Here is a 27,810-nt window from a genome sequence, read left to right as displayed (position 1 = left end):
TTATTTCTTAAGGCTTGTTTGGTACTTCTGCAACATGAGAAATCATTTGGAATCTCTGTGTATGTGTTTGCTGCAGGAGTGTGACAAAAAAGGTGCTGAAATTGGCAGCCCAGCAGGGTCAGAAATGTTCCAGGGCAAATCTAACACTTGAACAACCCAGCTGCAGTAAATTCATTTATGCAGAGTGAAAATGGAAGGAAAAACTTTGTCCTTTCCGAGGCTTTCGGTAGTTTTTTGCCATCTCTTCACTCATTCATGTGACTTGCATTCATAGGTTAAGATATTTTCCCTTCCCAGAACCCTGCTTTTCGCTTTTCCTTGGGTATCATTTCACTCTGCACTTTATTTTTCTCTGATCAGACTTTGCCTCTAACCATAGACTTCAATATCAAATCATTTTTCCAAGAATAAAGCAAGGCTCACATTATGCTGAGATTTCTGATAACATACAGCTTACTAAATGCTACTGAATTAGTACAGAAAAAAATACTAGTAATTTCTGAGAAATAAAAACTGAAGTTTGTCTGTCTACAAAAAAATAATAATACAGATATGGCCAACTGATAAATTCTGCACTAACTAAAAGTAGACTTGAAAGCATTCATAATTTCTTTTTAATTAAAATGTATATGGGATGCTTCATGAGATTTTAGCTCCCATTTGACTTTAAAAGTTAAAAGATCAGTTGCATAACTTCATAGATGCATTTAAGCCCAAAGGATGACAAGTATATTAGATCATCTTAAATCACAAGAAAAGCTCTAGGCTGGTGTGGGACATCTAAGGGCTCAGGCAGAAATTAAAGCTGTAATGTGAAGCATCAAAATTCTCCTGTGCTCTCCAGAGGTCTTCTTTGCTCTGACATCCAGTTTGGGTGGGAGGGCTACCAGCAGTGGGAGAGGCAAAGAGAGCCCCACAAACCTGATTCAACAGTAGTGTCTGTCCCTTTGTACCTAGCAAGGTAATAGCAAGGGTGAATGTTCCTCTTCCTGTTCTGTCACCTAGAGTTTTGAAAGGTGGTTGTAAGGCTTCTGACCTGTCTGCAGAGAATTAATCATGCTGTACTTTTGGGGAGTGCAAAAGTCAGCAACAGGGAAGTTCATACTTAGTAAAGGTTCACCCACAGCCTGAGACGTAACAGCATCCCAGTGATTGGTAATTTCTGCCCTGTTAAAACACTGTGTTTCTGACACAGTTTGTTACTATTTCTTTGCTTTTCTTTTGTTCAGAGGAGCCCTAATCACACAGCAGGACTGGGTACTGCACAAACATGGGGCATAAAGGCAGCCAGGTATAACACAAGACGAGACAGTGGACAACTGTATTCAGAGGATTGAAAAAAAAGCAGTGAGACAATATAGTTGATCAATTGCCTTCCTGCTGTCAAGTTGGATCTTTTAAGACACCCCCATAAAAGCAAAACTTTGCCTTGCCTGGCTTGGACGATGTAGCTGTAGTTCTGGCTTGAACTGAATGTGTCTAAATCACCTGCTCCCTGTAAATCCATGGAGATAAATGGACCAAAGAATAGCAATTGTCTCTCTCTGGTGAGTGTCTGAGCTGCTCAGGACATGTCTTTGCCAGGGCAAGTCCAGAGCCATTTTGCAGCGTGGCTCCTCTTGCAGTGAGAAGCGTTTTTCCTGTGCTGTCTCCTGTAACTGAGCTGTTGATGGTGCCCTACAAGTGAATGAGACATCTGTATCAGTAATCCTGCAGCACATGGGATGGGATTGCTACAGGAGCAGTTTCCCACCAAGGCCAGCTATGCTGTTCATCTGCACACACATCTAACCAGCCTCAGTAAATGGCTCTCTCACAGAAAATTGCTGAATATCCAGGCTGTTTTCCGTGGTTTTCCAGCTCCAATTAGTTCTTGTGAGGCTGTGATATTATTTTTTTTCTGCTCTGTAGCATTTCACTCTGGCATCTCAAGTGTGAAATTACAAACATAAGAAATGCCATCCTAGGCAGAAAGGAGGTCTGTGTTACCCTGTGTTCTGAGCTCTGTGGTGGCAAAACAGCTTGGGGAGAGCACGTGAGCCTGGTCACTTTCTCCTGCTGCTGCCTTGAACTTCTCCAGCTTCCCTGCCTTCTCTCCTTCCCATGTATTAATGATCCTGCCTAATCCCTTTTTAAACCTGCTCGTGCTGCCTGTTCCCACCACATCCTCTGCACAAAGAGGGATTGGTCTGATTCCCCGCTGTCTGTACTGAATGTCTTCCCCCGCTATGGTTGGCCTTGGCAAACAAAGCTCTGCTTTCCCCTTCCACACCACTGTCCCACTGCTGTGCCACCAGCACAGCACGGGAACATATCCCAACAGCTTCCATCTTTTCCTCCTCTGGACCTTGTCCTGAACTTCACCAGCACCAAGCTCCTTTCTCCTTTCTCCTTTCTCCTTTCTCCTTTCTCCTTTCTCCTTTCTCCTTTCTCCTTTCTCCTTTCTCCTTTCTCCTTTCTCCTTTTCTTTTCTGTCTTAATGGCAGCTGAGAACTCATGGGAGATCCCTCCAAGCACTTCCCAGATTTGCCCCATTTTCAGAAGATCGTGGGATAAGTTCCTTTAGTTGGTGTTGTGCCTAAATATCTAAGATATCTGAAACTGCAGCCGATGTCAGTCCATTTATTTTTGCAAAAATTTGACCCTGCAACAAGAATATTCAGTAGCAACCTCCACTGACTAGGCGTGTTGGTAGTCTTAGAGTGCAAAACTCAGCTATTTTCCCATTAAGTGGTCTTCAAAATGGGCACTTATAAAATTCTGCTTCTTTCGCAACACCACCAATATAAAAAAATTACATGGCTTTTAATGCAAGCTGCTCATGTTCCATGTCTAATCCAAGGTAACCATTTGATCTTTAGCTTTATTAAACTTTACCAGACAAGAAAACATTTGTAAGCAATCTGAAGTAATTTGTGGAGCAAATTGCACAGCTCACCTGTGCAAGGTTTACAGCAAAAATGAAAGAAGATAAATCCTGTAAATTACTCAGGAAGCCCTTTTAAATCATTAAAATAGTCTGTGCTTTCAATTAGTTTTTTTCCTAAAAATTATTTAAAAGCTGCAGAACATTTAAATAATGAATGCATTTAAATTAAGGCACAATTTTTCTATTTATGCATTCATTTACAAGCTCCCTGGTATTGAAGATTACAATAGTTTCTAGGTTCTTGAATATCTTTTCAATGCTATAAATATTTTATTGTGTTAGCAATAAATATTTGTTTATATACTGGGAATTCACCTGTGTATTTAAATGCTGTCATAAAGATATAACTAATAAAAATGTGATTTTTATGCTTTCCTCTATTGTCAGGAGACTCAGCAAGCTGTTGTGCTTTTTTTAGTGCTGAATACTGATTTCCATCCTGGCAAAGACTTTGTTAAGGAAGATAAGTTTGGTGTCAGTGCATTGAAATAGCTGGCAAAATGCTGACAAAGTGAAATGCATTTATATTTGAAAAGCTACGTATTTTTTGATAATGCCATTATTGTCTGAGGCCCAAAGATTTGGAATCAGGGGACTTTGCTATCCCACTTCCAAATATGAAAATACAACAGTTACTAAATTTAGCCATTGGATAATGAAATACCAACACCTTATTTGTAACTACAATAGAAGATGGTAAGATGCAGAGCAAAACAAAGGGAGTCCTATTTTTAAGTTTCTAGGGAAAAAATACTGTTCTCAAATAAGAAAATGCTCTATTTTTGAAGCACTCAAAGCAAAAAATCTGTGAAGAGGTGGACGTGACATGGTGTGACACTCGCATGTCTGCCATCATATGTCTTCTCCATCAACTTCACTCCTTTTTTTTCTACTTGTTGGGTTAAGTTTGGAACAAACTTTCTCCCTTATGTTTTCTTCATTTTCCCTGTATTTTTTTCAGTTTGTATATTTAATGTTCAGGAAAGGCAGGTTAAGCATAACAGCATTCTTTGCTATAGTATAGATACTGAGCTTTTAATGGCTGTTGGAGCACTTTGGGGCCCATCAAAATCTGCCTTTGTAGTTAAGATGAAAATCTTACGTGCATTCAAGTGAAACGAGCACCAGCCATCCCAGCAGGGGTAAATGGAGCCATTTGTTTTTTACTTTAGATGATGTCTAAATGCAGGCATCCCTTAATGCACCCAGATCTTTACGTGAGGGAACTTGCAGAATATATTTCCACAGCGTTTGTGCATGAGTTTGGTCAGGGATAAAAGTATTTTGGGGTCTAGTCAGTCCCAGTGACACCCTTGATAAGGTCTGTCTTATGAAGATGACTTGAAGCTCTTGTTTCTGAATGCCTAATGCAGGAAGTATTTGTATTCATACCTTACTCTCACAGATTCTAGTAGTGGAGTGCAACAAATATCTGCTTGCCTCTTACAGCACACCAGGTTTAAAAACCAACAGGATGAAAAATAAATCTCAACAAACAACATATTCTGAATATTTCAGTTATTTGTAAACAGTCTCTCAAATTTTAAAGTGTTGGTCATGGATGAAGATGTTTTGCTAATTAACGACCTGTGCTTGTTTTGCAGCACAGTGCAGCTATTGCATAAACACTTTGTTACCAACATTTTGCTCATTTTCCTGCTCCTGGCTCTCTCACCAGTTACATGCAACTGCCTTGTATCTAAACCAGCTTAAAAGCTCGTACTTTAGATGAGATTGCTTCTACTTTTAAGGGAGATTAGGTATGCTATTGTACCTCAGGAGCATGGCTTATTTTCCTCACCCATCTGGACACATCTGTTTGAAAGGGATTCTTGTTGTCACTTTTGTCTCCCTTCCATATACACTAGCTTGGATTTTGGTGCTGCCTGCAAGATACACACATATATGTATCAGAAAATGCATCAAAAAATATTATAGTTTGTGTGATACTACTGTTGCACAGTCCATCATCCACATATATTCAACAAATAGTATTAAAATTGGGTCTTAATCATTTATCTTCCATTACAAAAATCCATCTGCTGTGAATTCCACATTTAAATGTTTTGAAGTTGAACAGAGTAGGGTAACACTGGTAACACCATGACTCACAGTATAGCATAAAAAAATAATGATGATGCTTAAAGCTATTTTAAGGGAAGGATTCATTCCTGATGTTGAGGATGTGGAGAGAATTATAAACTGCCTTTTCTAACCCACGCTGTGACCAGGGGAAACTGGCCCATGGTTAATTTATGTGGTTTGTGTTGAGGTAGCCCAGACAGTAGCAAAGGCTTTAGAAATGCAGGAAGTAATAGCAGGTAAATTGAAATGTGTCTGTTCTGATTTACTGGAGAAGAATAAGATAAAGAGGGGAATGTAAGAATGGGGGCATATTCTATGAAAGGGGGTCAGCCACAGGGTGAGGTCTTGGTGCTTCCATGGGTGCCGCCAGCCCTGTGACAGCAGGACAGCCATGGCTGGTTCTGGCATCTTCTGCAGCTGACCCTGTGTCGCTCCAGCCCACTCTTAATACAGACCTTTATGAAATGTGCATTGGAAGCAGCATTCTGCTGTTTCATTTTGATCTTCTTATATTTTCTTTCCCTCTGTGTTCAAGGGAAATCTTTGTTGCGGTGTAATTTGAGTGCCATTGCAGCTGGAGCTTGAAAAAAGAAGTATGGATGTGTATACATAGTTGAATTGGAAAAAAAAAATGAGACTGATTTGCAATGGAAATGAGTTTCCACTCACGGAGATACTTATTGATAAATCAGATCTTACAAATATCATCCAGAATTTTTTAGGAAAACTCAAGAGCATAGTGTTTTTTGTATAAGTCGCGTATCCTCTAAACATGCTATGTAGCTCTCAGAGTGTCAACTTTTTAAAAAATCAGAAATTTCAAACAACATTGAAGTTTAATTAAGATAATGATGTTCTAATAGTGCAAACTGTCCATAGATATTTTTGTCTGTAAAGATCTGATCCATTACTATTTCCAAGACCTGATTGATACAGAAAGATGTTACAGAATAATAGAAATGCAGGCCTGGGAAAGACTTAGGTCCATTTCACTGCACTGACACAGAAAATTAATGACCTAAATCACATCAATTAAAAATAAATTTTATCAAACAAAGCAGCATTATTTATCCAAAAATTCGTCTGTGAAGTTTTTTGTACTTCATTAATTCATCATTTAAACTGGTCCAGTTAGGAACTAGAAATAATACCATGCAGCTTAGCCAGTAAGGTGCAAACAGTAAGTAAAGTATAATTATGCATTTTGATACTTTGCTTTATGACAGTTGGTATATCTATACATTCAAGTGGATATTGAGCACAGTTTGAACCAGGCAGTCTTTTGGAATAGGGAGCACAAATACATGATGTCGTTCCCTGAGGTGAGAACAAAGCCAGGCTGACTGGTGAGAAATCCTGGCTTTTTGTAGGTCAGTTTCCCTCATTGATCTAATGATAGGATCATCATTAGCAGATGTTTAATTGGGTTGTAGAGGTGACAATGACAAGAGTAGTTAGAACACCCACAGAGGATAACAGAGGGTGGAGCTCAAACTCTGCCTATTGGCAGCTGGGGAAAGCTCTGGATCTTACTGAACTTGCACCTTCAGGGCTTTGAGGGTGGGTCCCATTTGCTGAGTGGGGCTTTCACATTGCAGACCCACAGGTCAAGCATCCCACATTTAGCCAGACCTGTTACCTTGTTCTCCTCCAGATCATGGGCACTCAGTACCCATTGTCCTAGACAAACCACAGTGCTTATGCAAATGAATGAGTTTTAGGGGAAGAAATACTTACTGTCTCAAGAAGCTAACGCGGTAAATTGTGCCCAAGAATCCTTATTACCAATGAAAAGTTGTTCAACATAAATATGACAACCAGGTTTTGGTCTGACTTAGCCATCTTACCCCAGTTCTATACCAAAGGGAAGAAAAATGTATAATAGAATAGTTCTGTTGCAAGGAAAATACAGTGGTCATTTAGTCTAATTGTCTGGAATGAGTATGAATTTATCCTCTGTAAATTGATCTGTCTGGTCTTTTTTCTAATCTGTATATTTATTTTTACAGCATTCTGCAGTGTTGCATTCACAGTTCAATTACTCATTCTGTAGGGAGGAAAATAATCTTTCCCTATATGTGCTATAAACACCCTGCTTGATGATTTCCCAGTATTTCACTTCACAGTTGTGTTAGTAGAAAAAGAAAAAATATCATTCCCTGTGCACCTTTTTCATGCCCTTTTGGATAACATTGTCATCAGTCTCAGCAGCACCGGAGCATTCCCAGTGTTGTACCCAGCCTAGCTGTGAGATGGGGCACAGGCTCTGCTTCAGCATGGCACAGACACACAACGAGGGTGGGATCTTCTCCTCAAATGCAGCTCCTGAGCAGAGCAGAGGGACCTGTGCTAAGGCTTCCCACAGCTTTCTTTGAAACTGGACAACTGCAGCCTTTCTAACCTAGTCTGACCCAAGCAACCAAACCTCAGGGATGAGGGAAATCCCTGATACAAAGAGAGGGCAAAGCCCCCAACTACTGCCTGAAAAAATTATATGCCCCATCTTTCCTGATCTGCTGGCTAGCTCTGGACTTCGGGAAGAGGGGTAATTTTCTCAAGGACAAAGGTAAAAGATAACTACTTAGTGCAATACAACAACTGCCCTCTGAGAAGTCAGTGTTGTGTGTAAGAGTATCACAGTGCTTGATAATGTCATGGTCCTTTTCTGCTACCTGTGCCATGAAGGACACAAACTTGTACTTACTACTAGACCTCAAACAAACCACTCAACTCATTCTTTCTCTCGCAGCTCTGCCTCACTGGGCTTTGTCTTTGGAGTTGATGTGCTTTGGCATGGGTCAGAAGGATGATTTCTATGGCTGCTGCCACTCCATTAACTGCTTTTCCTTGGGAGATTTCTAGTTCCATTGCCCTTCAATATATGCCATGTAAGGATCATGTAGCCCTAATTCACTACTCTAATCTGTAATTTGAACCTTTGCTAGCATTTATGAAATTTTAATGAATATTGCTTTCTGCTACCCTTGAAGTAGTAGACACAGAAAACAGCTGCTGCTGTCGGACATGTCTAAGGAGGGGAAGGGGGAAATCTCTGCTAGAGAATTGCTATCTGCATTTGCTTACACTGGGCCATTAATGCAATACATTGCTGCTCAGTAATGCTATGACCGTATTTTACACCATTACTGTCCTCCCCACCCTCCAGTACTTTTATTTAAACTCACCAGCATCAGCTATATGTGACACCACACTGATGCTGCATTAGCATGCTTCTTCGCTCTCCACAAAGTTTTGAACTTAGGTGGAGTCTTTACATGTTGACTATTTTGGCAGGCTATATTGTTCTACAATTTATCAGTTGATAACTTTTGCTGCCTCACAGACATTGTGTTTTCCCAAGTGAAGAACCTTTGGCTGAGCTCTGGAAATATATGCGTTTCACAGAAATGAAAAGTTATTAAATCAGTACTGTGGGGGAATGCAGAGGAATGATCCATTTGTAATTCTGGGAAAAACAATTTAGAACACTGTTTTTAAAGCTTAACGAAATTACTTAAAATCTTTCACAAAAAACAACCAGCCTTTTTCATCTGGTCTCCAAGGATTTTGTTTATCTTTCAGATCTAGCTGCTGCAAAATACTGATAATGCAGAAATTCCATGAAGCGTTAAATCTCCATCTACCAGTGGCTTGCAGAATTAATCAAATTACCTTTTAAAGTTAATGCAGTCGGTGAGAAGAGTTTAATGATATTCAAAACCTTCATGGTAATAATTACAGATGAAGAGGGTCAGTCAGTTGAGAATTAATGCAAAAAGTGCACAGAATGATAATCTGCATTAATGTATCAGACCATGCAGAAGGCATTGGGAGAGTGAGCCATGAAAATAAAATTCATTTGCTTTCATTCAGAAGAGTGAAATAAACTTGCTTGTGTGAGAATTTGAAGTAAATGATGAATTTAAGTTTGAGCTATGCTAGAGAAGAGATGGCAGGCTGAGAGAGGTGAAGGAAGGAAGGAAGGAAAGAAGAGGAGAAGACAGAATGAACAGGAGTTAATTTGGATTATCTCACAAAATTTGAAGCTGTCAGTCTTTCTACTGGAACTCAAAGACAGAATTTTTTCCACAAATTTCGCTTACCCTGAGGCTCTTCATCTTTTTGATTTTCTGTATTCTGCATGTATGTTTTTTTCCATCTTTTTAGAAATGATCCAATATTCATCGAGGGCAGGGTTTTAAGTGTCCTTTCCTGTGAAGTTCATAGCAAAAAAGTGGAGCAATCCTGAAAGGACATTCTTAAAAATTGATTCAATGTGTCCCCACTTAAACTGAGTCTGGGTAAGCTCTGGGCTGTACTCGGGTCTCACAGAAAGGGCAGAGGAGCAGTCTGTGTCCCAGCAAATGTGGAGCTGAGCACTCATGTGACCCATGACAATTGCCTCTGAGCACATTGTCCTTCTGATGGTCATCAAAAACCACTGTCACTGAGGATGTCACAGTTCCTGGGTACGTGGTTTGAGATGCCCTACAGTGAGGGTGCTGTCAGAGAAGGCTTACTCAGCACTTTCTGAAAACAGGTCTCTGTTGCAACTTGACTACTCCAAATATCTTCAAAATTATAGTCAGCTTTTGAAAATCTTGAAGCATCTTGATCATTCATTTGCCACTTAAAACTTTCATCACATGTATGTAACATAAATACACCTGCTTGTTCTGTTCCTCTGAGAGACATTGTCAGTTGCTATCTTTTCCATACTAATAAATCAGCTCAGACATCATATTATAAATGCTTCCAAAAACTGAGGCAGCGTTGCTTTTATGGTTAATTGCATATTGAACTTTCAGTGTGCTGTTTTCACATTTCAAGCTTCACTGCATGTCAGCCTTCAGATCCTTATTTTGCATGTAAGAAGGGACTATTGAGTGTGCCTGCTGGGTCCCCTGTGGAGAACCTCTTTATATAGCACTGTGATTATGTAATTGGGCTGTAAGGGTGCAAACGATGTTTCTGCATAACTACATATTGCACTCTTCGGATCAGCAGTGCTCTACTTGCAGCAGCCAGAAAGTTGCACTGAAAGTGGATATTTTCAGAGGCCCAAGTTGATCATGGGTGCTTTCTTCATTGCAATCATAGAATCTTTAGGTTGGAGAAGACCTTCAACTGTTAACCCAGCACTGCCAAGTCTACCCCTAAAACATGTCCCTAAGCCCCACATCTGGATGTCCTTTAAATATCTCAAGGGATGGTGACTCCACCACTTCAATGGAGAGCCTCTTCCAATGCTTGACAGCCCATTCAGTGAAGAAATTTTTTCTAATATCCAATCTAAACCTCCCCTGTGCAACTTGAGACTGCTTCCTCTGGTCCTGTCTTTTGTTAGCTGGGAAAAAGACACCGACCCCCACCTGGTCACAACCTCCTCTCAGGCAGTTTAGAGAGTGATAAGGTCTCCCCTGTGCCTCCTTTTCTCCAGACTGAACAATCCCAGCTCCTTCAGCTGCTCCTTAAAGGACTTGTGCTCCAGACCCTTCTCCAGCTCTGTTGGTCTTCTCAGAACGCACTGCAGCACAAGAATGTCTGTCTTGCAGTGAGGGGCCCAAAACTGAACACAGGATTTGGGGTGTGGCCTCACCAGTGCTGAGTTTATAGCTATCTGAAGGGGGAGTGCCAAGAAGTTGGAGTCAGGCTCTTTTTGGTGGTGCCAACCAATAGGACAAGAGTCACTGCACAGAAACTGATGCACAGGAAATTCCTCCTGAATATGAGGAAGAGCTTCTTTACTGTGCAGAAGACCAAGCATTAGAACAGGCTGCCCAGACAAGGTGTGGAGTCTGTCTCACTGGAAATACCCAAGAACCATCTGGATACAATCCTGTGCTCTAGGACATCCCTGCTTGGTCCCACTGTGGATCCTTCCAGCCTGATTGATTCTGTGATTCTGAGCAGAGTAGAATAGAATAGAATTAGTAGAATAATCAGTGTCCTGGTCCTGCTGACCACACTCTTGCTGATACAAGCCAGGATGCCATTGGCCTTCTTGGTCCCCCGAGCACACACAGGCTCATGTTTAGCCACTGCTGACCAGCACTCCCAGGCCCTTCATCAGGCAGCTTTGCAGCCACTCTGTCCCCAGGCTGCAACCAGTCCTGAAGCTGTATCAGCTGTGACAATATGCCATCTTTGCAACTCTGGTTCATCTCTGGAAGCTGCTTTATTGCTCTTGCTTTTTTGTAGGGGACTACTCTTGCTGTAGCTGCTTTTGTCCTCCAAGGGTACTCCCAAGAGAAAGCTCAGGAACTTCTTCCAAGCCTTCCACAAATCTCTCTGTGTGGCTGTGCCTTATCTGGGGCTGTTTTTCCTGCTTTATGGAGCAACTGAAGGACAAATTGAGCACATCACACTCTGGCTTTGTGCTTCAGTAGTCCTGAGTAGTGACATAAGGACATACATAACTGCAAAATCAGAGACTGAATATGGTTCAGCTTCATTCAGCAGAGCTGACCTTGCAGTAACATCTGACGTATTGTCCCACTGAGAGTTTTCATCAAAGCACTTAAAAATGCTGCAACGTTTGTTTTTCTGTTGCATTACAGAGAAATTCGGCACTTTCTTTGCTTTGCTGCAAATATTTTGGTTTGCATGTTTGTCATTTGAGAATTGCAGATAATTGGTTTGGCTCTGTTTGATCTCACAATCTGGCAAATGAAAAAAAAATTAAAAAGTAAAATTCCCGTGATGTAAGCATTTCTTTATGAGCTGCTGGGAAGCAAAAATGATTACAGAATGTTGTAGTTAATCCCTTAGTGATCTTGACATTTGCAAAAGGAGCAAGGGCACAAATACTCTTTAAAGTCCTGTGATTTGGGAGCATATTCAGCATAGGCAGACAGTTGTTTTAAAAATCTGTGTTGATGCTTGGTGTGACACACAGTTATATAGATAGAGGTTAGCTCCCTCTTCTGTACTGATTTCCTCAGAAGGATCCAATAGGATTTTCCAAATAAAAATTTGTTATTGCCGCTATCATGTCTAAAGCCATGCTTTGAAGGATTTCCTGTAAGACACATCAACATTTTCCTTTAAACCATTTTCCAGTAGCCTTTTACCTAGGCTAACTCTTGTGAAAAGTGACTGTAGACAGCAGCCTTCTTTATAAAAATTGAGCATGGAAATAGTTTTAGCCAAAATTGAAAATTAAATCCTTATTTATGATGCTTAATCCCAAGATATGCTTCACAACAGTTAGAAATACTGTCTTCCCTGTTCCCCACTCACATCACCTCCTTCCCAGCACTGTTTTGAGGTGGGTAAGCTGAGGAGGAGATTGTGCTGCAGTGCAGTGCAGGTTGGCTTGATGCTCTGGTCCAGATGTTTTCACAGGATGTGAAGTGACCAAATACAAACATCTCCTTCTGTGTCATTAGCAACAAAGAATTGATCTATGAGAAAATAGGTCCTGGCAGATGGTGCCCATTTTCTATTTGCTGCTGCCTAGATGGTGCTTTTCCCAGGGCAAAGCGTTTTGGTCGTGGCGGGGGCGTAACTTGCACAGAGAAGTGGCAGCAGCTGCTGTGCAGCCAATTGGCTTCATGTATTTCATAACTGTGTTGAAGAACTAAAGATCAGATCTAACAGCTTTAAAGCAGGTTTTGGAGTTCAGTGCTCTTTAATAAATGTCCTCACTGCTTGTGATCGGAGTATATTAAAGTCAGCCTTACACTTCTGTCGAGGAGGTTCACTAGCTGCCCCACAAATTCTCCTCAACAGCCCTTTGTTCTGAGCATGGGAGAGAAGAAAACTTTCAGCAATTTGCTTCTGCCTTAGAAAAAAAGGTCGTGCCTTCTGAGATTGCTTTATAGATTTAACTGCTGACTTTGTGTGAGTTTTTTAGAAAATACAAAGGTAATGCTTTTGGCCATGTGTTTCTCACTCTCGCCCTTTCTCTCTCTCATTGGGGAGTTTCTGTGCATGCCAGGCATGTTACAGGGTGACAGTCCTGGCACACCAGGCAGGTCTGTGCAGGCAGTACAAACCAGGGTTCATAAATCCCAGCCAGTTCTTGGCTAATTCCTCCCTTTAACTGCAGCTGGAATAGGACAGTTAACATCTGTCCTGAGAAAATCCATCCAACTCCAGCCTTAAAAGATTTTAATGGATAGCTCAGAGTTTTGTAGCTTGGTAGAAAGTCACTGCCCCAGCTGGAAGCCTGTGCTCAGCAGAACATCACAGGGTTATCAAAGTCCAGGTGTGCTTGTAGTGCCCTGGAGGGAATTTTGTCTGCTCAGATACAGAGCAGGTGCATTTGGATTTATTAGTTTCTCAGTTTCGTTTCTGACTTGTGCATGGCCATGATGGTATGTTCACTTTGTATAACATGATGCAAGCTCTTTTAACACTTAAACACTTTAACAGTGTGTGTCAATCTTGCCCAGGCTGGACCTGTAATGAAACCAAAAAGTAAGCTTTCTACCTTCCCATTTCTCATTTTTAGCAGGTGTTTGATCCCAGCCCTGCCCTTCCCCAGTGCTATCTGCAGTCTCTGTGCATCTGCTTTTGCTGCCTTTCATTTGCTGGACTCCAAAAGTCCATTTACTTAGTATATGATGCATATGCCCTTTGGCATCACTCAGAATCATAGATTCATAGGATAGTTTGGATTAAAGGCCATTTTGTCCAATATCTCTGCAATGAGTAGGGACATCTTCAGCTAGACCAGATTGCTCACTCATTCAACCTTGGATGTTTCCTGGGAAGGGGCATCTCCACCTCTCTGGGCAACCTGTTCCAGGGCTTTACCACCCTAACAGTAAAAAAATTCTTGCTCATGTGTACTCTGAATCTACTGTCTTTTAGTTTAAAACCATTACCACTTGTCCTATAGCAACAGTCATTATTGGAAAGTCTGTCCCCATCTTTTAGATATGCCTTATTCAAGGAAGGGTCTTTTCCAGCCTAATTCTGTGATTCTATGTCTAGTTTTGGTGTTTTAGATTAAGCTTCAAGAAATGGTAAATAAAATAATTGATCTATGGAAAAGAATACAGAAAACACTCATACACAATATTAACTGAAAAATAGCTTCAAAGCAAATAATTTGGTTGTTTTTAACTGGTAGCTGATGAACAAATTGTCCAAACCTGCCGAAGCAATGATCTGCGGGTAGCAGGGATAATTAATTTATACAAGTTCAAAAATTCCTCCTGAGATGTCAGCTGGTATGCTGCATTACAGCATGAAATATTCAAACTGTACTGTTTCAAGAACAATCCTAGAAAGTCACGAAGGGTCCAAAGGATGAGGTAGCTCATTACTGGGTATTGCTGTATTTTACATCATGTCCAGTTTCTGCCCTGGGAAGATCATGAGCATAGGAATGCTTGATGGTGGCCAAGGGCATGAGGGGTTCTGAATTGGTCCAAGCTCTGGGGATGTGCTGGATCTTCCACTGCTGCTGTTGTGACAACAGAGACATATTTGGGGCAGTGTGCAGTGGTGGGCTTTCAGGTCTTGTGGCACTTGCCCAAAGATTTTTGCATTTTCATGGAGCCAGCAGAGCTGCAGGCAGGTTTTTTTGGGAGGCAGATCACACAGCCTGCAGCAAAACATGATACATGGTTGATAGTCTGCATACCTTGGGTTCCTCAGCTGTAAAAGGAGGAGAATATTTCCATCACTGTTTAAAAATAATAAAGCTGTAACCTATTATAGAAATTTCTAGAATACAAATGAACATTGAATTGTGCCAAGTACAGCTTTCCATGTCTTAATGTCTTTGAATTGTGCCATTCTTGACATTATTGCAGAGAGGGTTTGTGGTAGGGAAAGTCTCTATGTTGAATGTCCATGTCCCAACCAGCACTTGCTCAGCTGGCAGCTCACAGGTTTCAGGCCTTGAAAACATGGATCAGGATTTGTTTCCATTCCTGTTCCAAATAATGGTCACCTTTTTCATCCTCCATGCAGATGCAGTACTTACTCTTAGGGAAATTATTGCAACTCTTTTTGGGGCACCCCAACCTTAGCTACCCTGGTTGATGGCCCTCCACTTCAGCACTGGTTTGCCTGAGCTGTAGAGGTGAAACTAAAACAATCATGTCATCATTGTGTCTAAAATGAGGCAATATCACCTAATTCTTCAACATGTGCATTCCTGAATCTCTAGATGTCCATACAAAAATAACAGTACTGTTGAGGGTTTTTAAAGGCAATAGCCTTGCCTGTATTAGGCTAAAAAAACAGAGTTGCTCTTTGCAATGTTGCAGCAAGTGGTCTGCAAATGCCAAGAGAAGTCATGGTTTTACAAGAAATGATGCTCCAAAGCTCCATTGGGCTTGAGTCCTCTCACCCATCCCTAGAGGAGCAGGTTGTGGCACTCCAACATGCTTGTGCCATTAGACCATGAGGATTCACACTGCTGCCTGTAGGACACGTGGCTGCAATGACTATTGCAACATGGTGCTTGCTATTGATAGTTATAAAACAGTTATACTAGTAGGAAAACTTCAAAATCAAGTTAAGAGTGTATGCTTATATTTCTTTTTCTTAAACCAAAAATTGATTAACTCTTTGTTGGGCATGCTACAAAAATAAGCAGAATAAAAATGCATGCTTGCCTAACATTGAGCTTTCATCCTTATCTCTGCATATTGAAATTATGGATTCCTTTGTTCTCCGTAGCCTAGTTTTAAATTATTTTTTTGAACCATTTTTTGCCCTGGAAACAGACGCCTCTTTTAAAACAGAGAACTGACAAGGATTATCAATGACTCTGGATTTCCCCAGAATACATTGCCAGTCAATTTTAGCTGCAATATTTTTGATTAACAGGTTATTTAGCGTTCCTGCTCTTTTGGTCTTTAGCTCTTCACTGAGATTGTCAACAAGGCTGCAAGAAAAGATCACTTACAGCCATGTTGTCAGGGGACCTTTGTATTGGTCGTAAATAATACATTAAATAAAACCCATCTGGTACAATTGAAACAAGAAACAGACTATTTATCAGAATAAACAAAAAGCATTAATTCCAGTTCCTGCAAAAAAACAACTGGAATTTGGCTTTGTTCAGGAGAGGATCACTGTGTTCAGGGGAGATGTACACAGAAAAAGGAATGTGGTGGAAAATTCCTCCCTCAACCCCTTCTTATTGACTGGGAGCCCAAGTGCCACCATCCTGGCAAGTTAAACAGCAGTAGTTACACTATGGGGAGGTTAAGTGGTGTAGGCAAAGAGAAAATAAAGAATTTAATCAAAGCTGGTGCTTTTCCCCTCCAGAGATGAGCACCCAGTATTGCTGGAGTTCTCATTTTTCATGTCCCTCAGTGTTATACCTGCACCCCAGCTAACAAACATGCCTTTGAAAGATTACTTCCTCCAGGATTGCAAGAAGGAACAAGCTGTGGAGGAGAAGAAAAATGGTAGGGGAGGTACAGGAGGTACAGGTGTGCTTGTGGTAAACCTTCTCTTGTGAAACTACATTTATAACACCTGTTTTTTTTTCTGTGAAACTGTAGAGAATCAGTTTTCTCTGCAGATCACTTTTGGTTTGTATGCATGAAAATGCAATATTTCTGGTGAAGTGCTTTCCTGTGTAGTTTTACAAATTGCTTTGTTGTATTCATGTCTTTTTTTTATTGCTTTATTCTCTTCTTAGGAAGAGAAATAAGGCTAGTGTGACTCTTTATAAGATGCCCTGAAATCACAACCTGCAAACCATAGAATTATCTCCTTTTGAGTCCTTCATGAATCTCAGTGACTTCAGGCTCACAAAGCAGTACAGTTACACAAAAGTGTAACTAATGTACACAACCCAGTTACAAAAATTTCATGTGATATCTATGGATCCTGCTTTCCTCATTAAAAATGCATGAGTTATTTCTAGCTCTGTTTTCTCCAGAGGTTTATTTATAAGAATTAATATTAAAACCCTTAGAACTAAAATACTTGCCTCAAAAAAAAAAAAAAAACAAAGAAAAAAGATGGGACAAAAATCTCCCTGCAGATCCTGTGAAAAATGAGGCATGTGGATTGACAATACAGGTAGCAGAATGTCTCTCTCTAAGTTGGGTGCACGTTTGGAAGCATGGATTAGAAAATTCCTGTGGCCCAGCAGACCAACAGGAGCAATAGATACACCCATGTGCTCCTTCCTGGAGGAATGTTCTCATATCCAGTGTGAAGAACATTCCTCCATCATGGCCTCCTCATGGACATGTTTTTTGTGGCTTGTCAACTCCCTCTGGCAGCAACCAGTTTTTGGGGCAGAATCTGCATTTGCAGGAAATATATAAATAATATGCAAGTTCCTGAAAACATTACCTTTCCTGCCTTTGTTATATGCACTTAAATTCATGTTTACAGGAGTCTGCATTGGTTTATCTGTCATTGTTTAACTGGGACATCCCAGAAACGTGCATTGAAATGCATGAACACTGCTGTTTGGTTAGATTGACTAATTGCTCATAAGCTACCTAACAACTCACCCTTCTCTGCTGGATTCAAGGAAACACATTCTCTAGTATAATTAAACCTTTCTTTTTCACAAAAGTAGATCAAATAAATTCATACTGTCTGCTCAAGCAGCCCCATCTCTCTTTGGCCTGGAGGAGGTTGAGTTGTTCTTTGCTGTTAAATGAGGTATTGATTTCCTATTTCTGCTGGCTGACATCCTGTCATACAAAAGACTTTAATCAATAGATCATATGTCAGCTGTAGTTATTTCACATATAGTATTATTATTACCATCATCATCATTTTTATTAGTTTGCATTTCTGCCTGAGCTGCTCAGGAGCACTACTGTATCTTCCTATTTGCTCCTTCCTCCAGCTCCTTTTCAACACAAGAGACCTCACAGCATAAACTCCCACAGAATAAACTCGTGCTGCCTTATGCCAAAAACAGGTAGTAAAATGGGGGATTAAAGGGGAAAGTGCCTTTCCTCAAAAACCTACTGCTGCCATATGCTTTCTGTATCATCCTGAGTGAGCTGTTCCACCCTTCCTTGCCTGCTTTTTTGCTGTAGCAGATAAAATACGAGCTTCTCTCCTTCACATTTGTGATTGCAGAACTTCTCCTGGCAGGATAAGGGCATCATCCCTCTCCCCTGTGGGGGTGAGTTGGGTTCTCTCAGGGATAGGTGCCCACTTTCTCTTTGCCCATCTTTGCTGCCCAGGGGCAGCTGAAGCCCCAGATCTCATCTCACACAGCACTGTTGTACTGGAGCAGCCACACTAACAAGGGCTGTCTGCACATCCTGCAAAGTGCAGTAATTAACCAAAGGACATTTTTCCCTTTACTCATCTCATTCACACTAGTTTTTTACACAGATATTGGCCTCACTTGTCTGTTACACAAAAATGGTTCAGAGCTGGATCAAGCCTACATTTCAGGAGAGAGACATTCTGCTACCTGTATTGTCAATCCACACGCCTCATTTTTCACAGGATCTGCAGGGACTCCAGGCTGCTCACATTTAGCCCATGTAATTTGTCATATCTCCTTTTCCCAGGCTTTTCTGTAGTGATGGATTTCTGCTGTGCCTAACGCTTTTCTGTCAACTTTCAGGTCCTTTATTGGCAAAAGGCACATCTGAAATCTCTAACAGATGAATAAGACACAAAAATTCTTTTCTACGGTTGCATTCTTTTTAGCTATGGTGTTCCTTTGCACATCTAACAAATAAATGATCGCAAGCAACTCTCCTAGAAAAATTCTCTTCATGTTTGGTTTGGGGCATTTTCAGAAGGTATGGATATTCAGTGAAAACTATTCACCTTGCTCGTGAAACTTTTTTTCATGTAAAGCTTTATTTTGGTTAAGACAACAACAAAGGCTCATGTTAAGGTATTTGTATACTTGTATAATTAAGAATGCCAAATGAAATCTTGCATTTTTATTTTAAAAATCATTTGTGGCTTTCATTCAAAATGCTGCACAATGGATACATTTTAGGACATCTACTGATGAGTTCTATAAGATTTTTTCTTATAGAATTGTAGATATTTCAGTTCCTAATTGATAGCAATTCTGCTTTCTCATGCTTCCAAGAGGGCAAGGAATAGTTCTCTGAAATGCAGAGAAACATTGTACAGCATCTGACCTTTGGGTCTTGAGAGACAAAGTTATCCAAAGCAAAAAGCTTTGCACCAGAACCCAGAGCAAGTCTTATGAGGCAGAAGCAAACCCTTTCATTCTGCTGTGTGCAGTTGATAGTTTAATGATGAAATATTTTAGCTTCAGGCTGTTTAAAATTCCCATTCAAATGACAGAAAATATAATGATTTTAAATTCCTGGACTTAGGAAAAAAATAGGAGATAGCAAGATCCCAAGTTATATCCTAAGAAACTTTAAAGTGCTTGTGAATAATAGAGATTTTACATGGCATGCAAAACAGTACATTACGTTCTCATCCTACATTTTCACAGTTTGTTTTCAACATTGGACTTCTGTTTCAAAGCAATCATGAAAAACCCATTGTCTGTAATTCAGTGTTATTGGGCTGTGATGAGAGCTAATACACAGATAAAATAGCTTTTGATGGCTTTTCAAAATTTGTGGGGAAGGGAAAATAACCCATTCTTTTTACATAAATTCATCTATGAGTAACAGTTTTGGTTGTGGTACTCGTAACTGGGGGAGATGCTACCATACACCACAATTACTCCTAATGAACCTAAACAAGGAATTACTCTCCCCAGTCTGAAAAAGGAGTCATCTGACATTTTAGCTTCTCAACTTTCATTCAGCCTTCAAAATCATACCATTTTCCTTCTGACTTTGCAACAAACCTCTCCTAATTTCCCTGGAATTCTTTCTTCCTTTCTCTCCACAAACTGTTTCCTTGTGAACACAAAACCTTTAATTTCTGCCTTTTCAGAAGGCATCAAAAGTCAGTCAGCAAAATCATTGAATATTGGTATGAAGCAATTAAAAATGTTGACTTTCTGAAGTCAGTAGTAATTTTGCCTTCATTATTATTTTGGGCTTTTTCCACAAATAAGATATGTGCTTTCATATAAATTAATAATTTCAGATAAATCCAAGTCAAATAACAAGCAATGAAAGCTGGGTACTTCTTTTTAAACCAGCCTTAATTGTTAATCCAGCCCAAATTGCCAGTAATCTGAATAAATGTGAATATTTTTTAAAAACTAGTCATAACATTTTTAGATTATAATCAAGACCATTACCTGTTTTAACCAAACTCCTAAGCACACATTTAAGAACAAGCTCGTTGACTTTGATAACTTCAATTCAGGGCCCTGCTGATCTATTACTAATGCTTTCACTGTCCATTATAACACTTCATAGATGAAACTCCTGTTTAAGCCAGTTTCCTTTCTGGGAGGGAAGACCAGAGGGGTTACCCTGACTAAAGAGTTTTATCCCCAGTACACCACCAGCAGGAACATGCAGTACTGACATATTCATTTGATCCTGTGCATTTTGAGTTACTGGTTTTGGTCTGTACATTCAGACAGATCATAAACATTCATATGGAGGTTATTAACAACATGCAGAGAATGGATAGAAAATTTAATTCGATAACAAAGAGTTTTGCAAGCAGCTGTTCTTTCAAAACCTAGTTGTCTGCAGATTTATGTCTCTTGATTGATTGGCTTTAGGACTGAATTATGGTAAGATATTCTGTTGTCCCTGCATGCATGTACAGTCTCCTCCTACAGAGTAGTTTGTCAGCAATATACAGGCAACCATGCAACTGCACATCTCTTTCAAGGCTCACAAAGGATGGGGTAAGCCTGTGGGTATTTGAACCACAGTGTCTTCTCTGTGTAGCCTGCAGCTTTCTGTGGAGTCTGTAGGATTCTGATTTTCCCCACGATTTTTTCTCTATTGTCCAGCATGAAAACTGGTCAACAGATCAGAAAGTTGAGCATCCACAAAAACGTGCTTTTCAGTGCAGTCCAGAGTGATATGAGAATAACCAGGATCTGGTCTCCAGAATGTGTATTTTCCAGGTCTGCTGCTGGAAGCTGGAGGTATATAAATAAGCTAGTCAAGATCACTTAAGATGTAGAAAAGTATGGCACATTTTACCAGGCCTCCCAGGGCAGAGCTGGGTAGCTCTGGCTGAGCCAAACCACCCTTCCTGCTCCAGAGGCTGCTGCTGGGGCTGGTGGAGACCCAGCCAGTTTTCCTAAGTGATTTGCAGACAGACCCTTTGGAGGACGTACCTCTAAAAACCTTTTAAGCACAGAGAGGAGTTACAGGAGACAGCATTTCACTCAAGCTTTCCCTTCCTTCATGCCTTTAAATGTTTTCTACCCCCATCACCCTTTTCCAGGCTGAGGAGTGTGAAGGTGCTTCTCCCTCCTGTGAATCTGCTGCTTTCTTGTACAATTAGCACCTCAGCTCACCTGCTAGACATGTTGTCAGTCCTGCTTTCATTGCTAGGTGTCAGGGAAGATGAGATTGCAGCTCCTAGGCTTTACTTTAAGGTTAGTTCTCCTGGCTGCGTGGTGGTGCTTGTTTTCTCAGTGAGAGCTCGAGTGCCCCAGCAGTCACACAGCTCCTAATTGAGGAGGTACAACTTTATCAATTTGAAGGTTTCTCCTCCCTAAAGCATTCAAAATCTTTCTTCCTCTGGATCACATGGGAGGCCTAATGTAATATTTAATTCAGTTTACAAAATTAGTTTGGATATTTTAAAAGATTACTTAAGAGCATATTCAGTGTAAGCTTTGGATTTTCTGCAAGAGTCTGCTTGCAGTAAACCAATAAGCAAGTTAGATTTTTATTTATTTCTCTCCCCTGGATATCAGTCACTTCACAAGTTTCGTAGTCAGAGTGGGTTTCAGGATTATGACTGCTATTACTTCAGTGCTGGCTGGGACAACAAAGCATGTGGCATTTGCAGGGTTAAACTGAACCAGGTGTTGCTTTTTAAGGTTCTCCTTATGACTGCTTCACCAGACTTGCTGCAGAAGGGCAAAAATCTTTCCCAGTTAAGATTGTGGGGATATTATTATTATTATTATTATTATTATTATTATTATTATTATTATTATCATGACAAATCTTTCTAAACACACATGAAAATTAAATTAATTAGCTGCAAATTTTTCTCAGAGTCACAGAAGCTGTGGAGGAAACTCAGGGATACTTTACGACAGTTTTCAACATTTACAATCCCTAGCACATATCAGAGTTTTCAACCTTTGGGAAGAAACAACGCAAACCTTCATCTTTCTATGTTGCTCTTAATAGCTGGAGGAAAGGCAGCAGAAATCTTATCTCAAAACTAGCTGCACTTAATAACTAGGGTTTGTTATGTTAGCTCAGACTGGAGCCTTTTACTATTTTAGAGGGAGATTGTTGGGCTAATTTCAGTTAGGTATTCCCATAGGAATGCCCCTATACCTCCTGATTGATGGAAATCTATTTCCTATGCAAAAAAAAAAGGTTATAAGAATTGCAAATTTCTCAGTCTATGTCTCTGGAATTTCAATAGTTTCTCTAAGATTTCTGAGTTCCTCACTCCCTGGCTCTCCTGTAAAGCTCATAAACGCTACAAGAGCAGAGACCTTCTGGTCCTGGTAGCATATAATGCTCATAAATTTTATAGCAACAGGGAGAAGTGTTGAAGGCAAAAGGCCCTTTAGTACTCCAGCTTTATAAATGTCAGTAGTGTCATTAGCCTGTTGGATGCTCCTGATCCTAGCCAAAACAAGATCCAAGAGGGGTACCTTCTGATACTTAAATATGAATACATTTTACTTTCTTCTTGTTTTCTCAACCCTGAATTGTAAAATGTCATCTGCACTGAAAAAAAAAAAAAGACAAACAAAAAACTGTCTTTCTGGATTCCTAAACAAAAAAGATTTCATGTGAAATCAAAGTAACATATGAAGAAAATGCCCATTTGTAACAAAATGCTTGTGTAGGATATGTAAATATGCATCTGTGTTTTCATCAAGCTCCTAACCAAAGTGGCACATTTCTATTTTTGGAAGAAAAGAGACAAAATTAAATAAATTAGATAAGTTCTTCTGGAACATCCTGGGTTTTTCAGGTCCATTGGTGCCATTGTCCCAGCTGCAGATGGGGCCCATTGGGACACATCTGAGCTTGAACCAACCTAGCAGGGATATCTAGGACAGGGAAGCTGCCAGAGCACAAAGCCTAGTGCAGGATTGAGTATTTTTATAGCAACCATGGCAGAATAACGCCTGAGGTAGAGACTAGCTTCTTAATTTTATAAACATCACTTCCTTCAGCAATAACCAACTAAAACAGATTCACATTTGACAGAATCCATTGAAAAGGAGGATACGTATTTTGTGGAGATGAAAGCATTTCATCAGTACTGTTTAAAAAGCAGGATACTATGCTCTATAATTTACCAATTTAAAAGGAAGTTGTGCTCTCCAAAGAGATCCAAGAAAATTTGTTGACTTCAAAAGGAGGCTGTTAAGAGGAGGAAGAAAACAGGTTTTGGGTAACCAATTGCTACAATAATGTTTTTTGGTGAGATGGATCATAAGAAATATAAAAAATGTTCCTGGAGTTTGACTGGCTGTTATAACATATGATGCCATCACTTTCATCTTTAGACCCCACCTTATATTCTGCTGACTTGTTGTCTCTCTGGCCCATGGTACTTCCTTACTAGTCACACTTTATGTTCAATTTTTCACATTGCTGCATTTCTCTGCTCTGTTGTATCTGTCTGTTTTCAAGCTTTTTGAATATGATTTCAGGTCTCTGTTGCTGCAGTCTAGCTGCTGGAACCCCAAAAATATACTGGTATTCTGAAAATTTCAGTTAGAGTTTCATAACCTGTTTTTAGCCCCACGTTCATCTCATGCCTACCTCTGCTGTTGTACCAAGGGAAAGTGAATCACTCCAGGCATTAACAGTCCCAGAACATAGAACTGCTTCCGTCTTGGGTCTGCCTGTATCCAAGTATTTGGATATACAGTGCTTTCTGTAGGAGGAGATTTTCCCATCATTTCTGGCCCCCTGCTGTGCATGTGACACAAGGAACCAGGCAAAGCCAAAAGGAGGGCTCTTTCTTCACTCCCATAGGATGTGCTCTTATGGGGAATTTTGTGGTTCCCCTTTACTCAACCCATCCTTCCTGGAAACTGCTCCTCTCCTGCATCCACAGGACAACAGATACCAAGTGCAGCCATACCTTGGATCTTTGGATGGAAAATTCTGTGATTCTGTCATCTGTCACATCTGGGAGCACCACTGCCACCATGCCAGAGACCCTCAGACCACCTGTATTTCACACCGTGACCTGGTACCTTTAGTGAACAGAGATACAAATCCAGCTGGCTGTTGGGATCCAGTGCAAGAGAAGGTAGCTGTGGGGCAATGGTTTCTTGAAACACATTTTCTTGAGCTTTTCAGGCATAGCTAATGTAAGGGATGTAAGACAAAGCTGGTCTGAAGGCTGGGAGATGGTAGTTACTTAAATTATTTCTGAAGCAAATACTTTGAAAACTGGAGCAGAGGGAAGAGGCAAAATTAATGGATGAAATCAGAGCTGATTTCCAGCTGAGCTCCACAACATTTGGGGAATGATCCCTCACACACAGGGAACCAGAACAGAGTAGCGCAGTGAGGAGCAAAGCCCAAAGTCCTCAGTGGTTCCTTCAACACCGTGTGCTCAGAATAAACAGGGGGGATGTCCCTATGTATAAGGATGAAATAATAAAATATGTCTTTAAGATACAGCATGAAGTGCTGTGAAATTATTCCTTAAGGAGCTGCAGCTGCCCCAGAAGCCCCTGGCCTCCCTCTTTGCAATAAGAGAGTTTCAGAACAACTCTTCCAGATGGCTGCTTTGCTCTCTCTCCAGGGACTCTGAGGGGAGCAAAGGGTAACAAACCACCTGAGATCTGGTCAGGCTTAGTGCCTGCTTCCAGCTTTTAGTAGCCAGATAAAGGTTATCCCAGTTACAAAGGTGTGCAAGAGCAGACTCCTGCAGGAAGCCATCCAGGTGCTCAGAGAGTCAGTGCCTTAAAATGGATACAATTTTTCTGCAGTGCAAGTAGATAAAAATCACTTTAGCTGTCTGCAGGAATGGATTCAAACAGCGTCAGTCACATAATGGCAATGGATCAGGTCAAACAGATTCATAGAAAGGTTTGCAAGGAATCTTAAAGATCATCTAGTTCCCACCCTCTGCTGTGGGCAGGGACACCTTCCACTGGACCACATTACTCACTTTACATCCAACCTGGCCTTGAACACTCCCAGGGATGGGGCATCCACAAATTCTCTGGTCAGCCCGTTCTAGTGTATCACTCTCCTAGTGAAGAATTAGTTTCTAATAAATCTTAAATAATAAAGAAATAATTAAACAGCAACTAAATAATAAATAAATAATGTCACATCCTCTATATGCTTTCACAAAAAAAACCACTATCAGGTCCACCTTGGACTAGAAATGCCACAGCTCAGGGACTTGTCAGGAAGAGAGAGAGGAACACAGTTTCTGGCAGATCCTTCATGGGTGGTATCACATGCACACTTATACCTCAGTGATGCATTAAAACTGTTCTTTTAATATACAGCAAACTTACAGAAAATGAGTGTGCAAGCCTGTCAGAAAAGCAGTCTCTCCTTCTGGCTCCTGTGTGACTCTCTGGTGTGAGCATCCAAAAATCCTGCTTTTTAACTGCTGTCTGTAAAAGGTGGAGGAGAGGTGAGGCAGGAGGTCTTGGAGAAGCTGAACAGCTTGCAACCCCTGCCCTGGCAGGGGCCACTGCTTTCTCCTAGGAGATGGCTCCATAGATTTATTTGAGGAAAGAAATCCATATCTGATGTTGCACAAAAATTGCAATTAAGGTTTCTGGTTAGACGAAGATCAAGGAGCATATGAATGTGATCCTATATCATCTCCTTCAGACCAAAGTAATGTGACCTGTTCCTCATCACCATGGACTCTAGATCAAAGAGATCAAGACTTCACCTGAAACCTCTAACAGGTTCCCTAATGGGCATCACCAGCAGACAGAATTCAATTAAAAAATGGTTCTTCATTAAACTGAAATGCAGACGTGAACCGTTCTAGGATTTTTTAAGTCAAAGGGGAAAGAAAAGGAATGTTTTGCACTTCAACATGAAACACTATTTCACACATTGCCAAAAATAATCTAATTTCTTGGGGTGGGCCAGGATGAGCTGCAGGCTGGTTTTGAGCTGCAGTGCTGAGGGCTGGAGGCTTTCCTTTCCCAGGCATGGTGTTGGAGCATATCCATGTCACCACAGTCAGCACGGCTCCTTTGGTGCAGGGAGCTACCAAGAGAGGAAAATCAGCTGCTGGCATGTGATATCTGAGGAAGAGGGCTAAAAATACTGACAAGAGTTCTTGCAGTTTCAGCCTGGTTTCAGGTGGCAGAGCTGGTGGTCTCCAGCTGAGTAAGAGGTCACACCTCTCCCTGGGACTCCATCCTCAGCCCTGACCTTCCTTCACCTGCATAAAGCATACTCCTTGTGCTGCAAGTGCTTTTGATCCATCTCCAACCATGGCCAGAGATCTCTGGGGCTCTTCTCAAATCTGCCTTGTTATGAGGTTGCCAACATAGCCCATCTCAGTTTTTCTCCCCAAAGTCCTTCTGTCTTTTTCAAGCTTCTTTGAACAAGGACTTTGCTTTACACAGATGGGTTTCTGGGTCAGCATTATCAAATAATACTGGTACTGAGGGCACATTTTATTCCAGTAAGATAACATATCAGTTTCACAAATGAAACAATTTTTTAGTGGGAAAGAATTTATTTTTTTATAACTATTTAACTATTTCTGACCTCAGTTTTTCAATTGTGGGAATACTTTTATTTTGCACTACTAATTAGTTCATAGCAATAATGATTTGAGCTCAAGTGAAGTAAATAGTCCTTCTGTGCTTTTTTTTAATCAGAAGCAGCTGCACTTCAGATATTTGTCAGCAAATTTCAACTATGCATGAAGAAAGAAAACACAGACTATGCTTCAGAATACATTTCACTTATCACAAGAGAAGCACACAATTTCATAATCATGTTATTTATCAATTTTCCACAAACAGAGATTTTAAATGCACTTGTTTGCTCTCTGGGTTTTTTTTGTGAAAGGGAGGGATTTTTTTCATTTCTGCACCCACCCTGGAAAGCAGCAAGCACAGCACTCCAGGCATATCCCAGAGATACACCTGGATGCTGTGGCATCTCAGAAACCTGAAAACTTACAGATCAGTTAAAGCCAAAAGGGTTTTATGGTGACTGCGGGGCACTTAGAGGTTGCTGTCACTGAAGTCCTAAGGATAAAACCTCTGAAATACACCTAGATATTCAATTTATTTCTTCAGACCCTTACAACTGTTTAGCAGCTGCAGGACCCATCAATATACTTGCAGCACTACTAGTGTACTTGCAATGTGCCATAAAAGGGATGGGAACCTTCTCCAGTCAGAGGCACCATTTCCAGACTTTTCCAATGAGTGTGTGAAAGTGGGAGTTTACAAAATTTCCCCATCTGACAGGGAAATGGTACCTGGAGATAATTTTGAAGGCATAGTTTTTAATAGGAAAATCTAAAAATATTTAGTTTAAAAGGGGGCGTAACATTCATCTGGATGCAGGCTGTTTGGAAATTTAGGCTTGTTTTCTGAATCCCATATATTCTTCAAAATACATGTTCACTCCAAATGAAGCCATATCTTCAGCTTAATACATTTTTTGTGTTGAGCTCAACCATCCATCTCAAAAAGTTGAATACGCTAATTCAGAGCATTCAAGATTTACTAATGTAGCTTTCAAATTGTAATGCAGATAACAGTGCCTCTCTGTGAAAGCATTCAATTTAGAGATAAAATGGAA

The 27,810-nt window shown here is 40.5% G+C and overlaps 1 protein-coding gene across 1 annotated transcript in view; it reads left to right on the top strand.

Moving 5' to 3' along the window:
• The window catches only part of LHFPL3 (LHFPL tetraspan subfamily member 3), a 160,437-nt gene that overhangs the window by 91,474 nt on the left and 41,153 nt on the right, over positions 1-27,810 (top strand). The window lies entirely within an intron of this gene.

The sequence above is a fragment of the Cinclus cinclus genome, chromosome 4 (assembly GCF_963662255.1).
Source record: "Cinclus cinclus chromosome 4, bCinCin1.1, whole genome shotgun sequence".
NCBI lineage: Eukaryota > Metazoa > Chordata > Aves > Passeriformes > Cinclidae > Cinclus > Cinclus cinclus.
This window is presented reverse-complemented; position numbering and strand designations above follow the sequence as displayed.